A 4,526-nucleotide genomic window follows, 5' to 3' on the forward strand; every position below is an offset into this window, starting at 1 on the left:
TAATTACCTCGTTCGTTTGTGAGCATACGTCACAACATCAAATAGGACAAATATATTTCATTAAGTTATAACAAATTCTACCGCGATAATTATGTGAAATTAAATTAATAATATCCCGACTTCAGAAGATTTGCCTTCACCTTTATTGGGCTCTTTGGTTCCTCCTGTCAGTCTGTAGTTTCTCATATTGAGAAAAATCAAATTTCAGATCCACCATGACTGACTGACACCTGCTGGCGTCAGGTTTGCAACCAGCTTCTGACTGAGAAACCAGTAAGGTGCTCCCAGTGTCAGAATCTCACTGAGGAAGAAACTGGATTAGGTTTTCTGTCACTTTATTATTTTTGCTGTAACTGATGTATATTCACATATAAAATAAGTCAATAGAGTTTAATTTGCTATTTTTATGTCTTTGTGTCATGAGGTAGATCTCAGGCAGCTGGTGAGAGAAAAAGTAGATCTTGCTCTCAAAAAGTTTGGGCACCCCTGTTTTAGAGCTGCTCACTCATCTGTTAAGTGGTAAAAGGCACAGGGAACAAGTTAAATATATGAATATGTTGGTAATTCTTTTTCCTTAATTCATTAAATGCTAGTGAAATGGAGGCAAACAGTAGTTTGTAGGTAAGCTAATTATACTAAATGATTGATCATCTCAGTCTACCCACCTCTCTTGGAGAAAAACTGGGTTGTAAATTAACACTCTTGCCTTTTTATCTCTCTCCCTCTTTCTATTTTACTTTTGAAAACCTGATTTTATAAGTTTTCTTAGCAGCATAGTAACTGCCACAGTCGCCGCTGTACCTCTACTGACCGTAGCTGCATACGTCACAGTCAAGCGATCCAAGCAGGAACAAACCATTTCATGCATATTCAGGGGGAGTTCAGGGCAAAAACGGATGTGTGTTTTTTAGTCTGGGAGAGGTAACATTAAATTTTTACTGTTAAAAGCAATCTTTGATAATACAATATTATTAATTTTGTATTTGAAAGGACCCCGATTTTTTATTTTATGTCTATGAACAAAATATAAATAATTCAATTGTGGAGGGTCCCTGCTGGTCAGTATTATGTCTATGGCCTTGACAATAGACCCTTTTCACATGACGTCAGACAACATCCGTTTTGACTCGATGCAGTATATCTTTAGTTCCGGTGTGTGTAGTTAACGCTGTTTCTGGACTCTAAAACAGCTGCCACAAATATGATTTGAAGATATATCACTATTTGCAAACACTTTTTCTTCATCAACATAATCTAAACTGGACAAATTCCTCGCTGATTGATACCAGTTTGACTACGAAGGTACGTTTTTTGTTTTTTTTCTAGCTGTTAGTTGATATGCTAGGATAGCAACAGTAATTAGTTAGCTGGCTAACATTACGTAGTCGTTCTGTTTTGGAAATAGAACGTATTTAGGCTCTAATCTTAATCAGATTTTTATAGTATAGACCGGAGTAAATGCATGATCGTATTAACCCCTCCTCACTAGTTTCACCTCCCGCTCAGTAGCGACATTACCTGTAGCCACAAGTCCAAAACTTGACAGTTATGCCAAACACCCGCTACTCCATCACGTCCTGAGAAGTTAAACTCTTACTACGATCGAGACATGAGGAAGAAGATAGATGGATAAACGTTTCATTGGAGAAAATGTGATGAGCTATCTACCTGTATCCATGTATATATATATATATATATATATATATATATGCTTAAAGATAACTGGGCAGAATTTATTCCCCTTGTTAATCTAACATTTCTCTTTCATCTAACATTTCTCTTTCATACATTTTATTTGTTGTTGGCTTTCAGGGCCCTGTGATGGACTGGTGACCTTTCCAGGGTGAACCCTGCCTCTCATCTGATGGCTGCTGGAGATGGGCACCACCAGCCCCCCTTGCTACCCTGCAAGGATCAGTGCGTTCAGATCATGGATGGAAAGATTTTAAGGTCGTTTGTCTCCTTAAGTCCACACTTAAAACAGCTCCTTATTAATGCCAACATCAACTGATTCTATGACATTGCTGACTATTTTTTCTACTTCTAACATAAACAGACAAAGAAGACACCCAAAAAAATTTTTCCACCCCAGGCACCCGGTCCCAATCATCATCAGTTCTTATGATGTCGCATACATGGCGAGTCCACAATGTCTTAAAATTGTAAGTATTATTTTTTTATTTGCCATTTTTCTTCTTCTTTAAAATACAAATGCTTTCTGTTTAATTCCTTTATTGTTCTTTTTTGTAGGTTTCTGTAAGATGCAGTGAACGGGAATGTTCTGTCGTTGATCCTCACTGTAATTTTTTTATTGTCCCACTTAAATTTTCATGTTCATTGTGTTCACTTTAGATGTGTAAACTGATAATTTATATAAAGTTCATAAAGTTGTGAGTAAAATTTGACCATTTTAAAATGTTGGTAATAAAACAAAATATTTGAATTACCTTGGGCATCTTGTGTAATTAATCTTTCCATGTAATTTTAGCCTAAAACAATGTAAGTGCTGTAGTGTAGTTATGCATGTCATGTACAAAGACTTATGAGTAATTAAAATTACTCAAATAGTACTTTATTAGCTTAAAAGTACTTTATTAGCAATAGCAGTAAAATAAAAAATAAAAATTAGGTGTAATTTAAATACCTTACTTATACACTGCTCAAAAAAAATAAAGGGAACACTTAAACAACACAATATAACTCCAAGTAAATCAAACTTCTGTGAAATCAAACTGTCCACTTAGGAAGCAACACTGATTGACAACGGGGACCCTCGTCGGGTCAATCAGTGTTGCTTCCTAAGTGGACAGTTTGATTTACTTGGAGTTACATTGTGTTGTTTAAGTGTTCCCTTTATTTTTTGAGCAGTATATATTAGTAGTATATTTAAAATATATTAAAAGTATATTTTTAATATAATTCTATGACAGAATTAGTACACTCAATATAAAAATGAAGCTGTTGAATATTACATTTAAAAGTATACTTTAAGTATACTAAGTACAACTTGAAGTTGTTCCAAAAAAGTATGGTGAAGTATACTAAGTATACTAAAAGTTGTAATTTTATACAACTTAAGTACTACTAAAGCATACTTTTTTTTTTTACTTGGGTCACTATCATAATATCAGGAAGATAACATGAATAGCACTGAGCTACTTTCACTCTGGAACATTTCGGCCCTTTGACCTTCATCATCTGTCAAGAAGTTCTTACTTTCAACTATCCTGTTTCAACAATCACTGACAAAAAGAATTGAATTCATCATGGTACTTTGTTTTTGACGTCCCCAAACCCTTAATCTTTTCTTGTTCAGAAAATATTCACTGAATTTTCCAGAGCGCTGTCGATAATGTGTCTTAAGGGCTCCTGTTATTAAATTTCAGCTTTTTAACAGTTGGCCCACAATGTGTTTAAGCACAACTTCAAGCTGCTGAAGCAAACCCACTCCTCGTCTCCAAACTTGTGCCACAGCATATGGATTGAACCTTTGCTTGGTCAAACCTTTACTTTGACCAAGCACAATAACCATCTGTTAATGATCTGCTTCTGGTATTTAATTTTGCTGAACCAATCAGCACTGATAGATAAATAACAGAAACAGACAAAAAAAATTACTTCATTTATGAGAGGATGACCATACAAATACAACACAGTAACATCAATACAGTTTTTTTATGTGTGTGTGTGGGTGCGTGTGTACACTTTTGAGAGTGCAATTTTTAGTCAAATCCATGTACACTTTTCCAAAGTGCAAATCTCAATTAATTTCACTTAATTCTCAAAAGTGTACACTAGAGTGCACTCTAAATTGGATAAACTGTGGTGTTCCATCATTTAACGCCATGATGAATGAAATGTTATTGCTAAAAAAATGTAATTTATTTAAATCATGCCCTAATAGAAAGGTTAACATATTTAACAGTTGAACCAACATAATTGAATTGCAGCAATTGGTAACAAGTAATTCAATTGAGTTCATCCAACTTAATTATCTCTATCCAATTCAATTGATCATCCATCTCAATTCATCAAGTCTATCCAACTCAAGTTATGTGTATCCAATTCAATTTATTATGTCTACTAAGTTTATCCAAATCAATATATTGAGTTTTTTTTAATTGAATTCATTAAGTGTGTTTAAAATGACTAATTTAAATCAGTGTTACTCAAATCATTTAATTTACTTCAAATAAAGAAGTAAACTCGTAAAGAATCTCTCTTTTATATGTCTGACTCAGACAGCCTTTATTTGAGAGTAGTTAGACAGGCAAGTGGGTAATGAAGGAGAGGGAAGACATGCAGCAAAGGTCATCTTGCCGGGATTCGAACCAACGATGGCCACATCAAGGACTAAGGCCTCGTCTCGTTTGTTGTGCTCTGCCCCTGCCCACCACAGCACTCTGGCTGATACAGGATCTGTTCCTAGTGAAGTTTGCGTCATGACGTCAGGCGTAGGATACGAACGCAGCATTGAACTTAAATGTTTCAAATAAAGTCAAAGTAAAAAGTTCCTTTAAGTTAAC

General features: G+C 34.8%; 1 long non-coding RNA gene across 1 annotated transcript; it reads left to right on the plus strand.

The window, feature by feature from the left end:
* Nucleotides 1-1,110: 1,110 nt before the first annotated feature.
* On the plus strand, nt 1,111-2,447 carry LOC145551858 (uncharacterized). Its single transcript, XR_014087717.1, has 4 exons — nt 1,111-1,302; nt 1,813-1,950; nt 2,057-2,162; nt 2,251-2,447. It is a non-coding gene; the product is annotated as an uncharacterized LOC145551858 (long non-coding RNA).
* The last annotated feature ends 2,079 nt before the right edge of the window (nt 2,448-4,526 follow it).

This window comes from Poecilia reticulata, chromosome 6 (assembly GCF_904066995.2).
Source record: "Poecilia reticulata chromosome 6, P_reticulata-male-v2, whole genome shotgun sequence".
Taxonomy (NCBI): domain Eukaryota; kingdom Metazoa; phylum Chordata; class Actinopteri; order Cyprinodontiformes; family Poeciliidae; genus Poecilia; species Poecilia reticulata.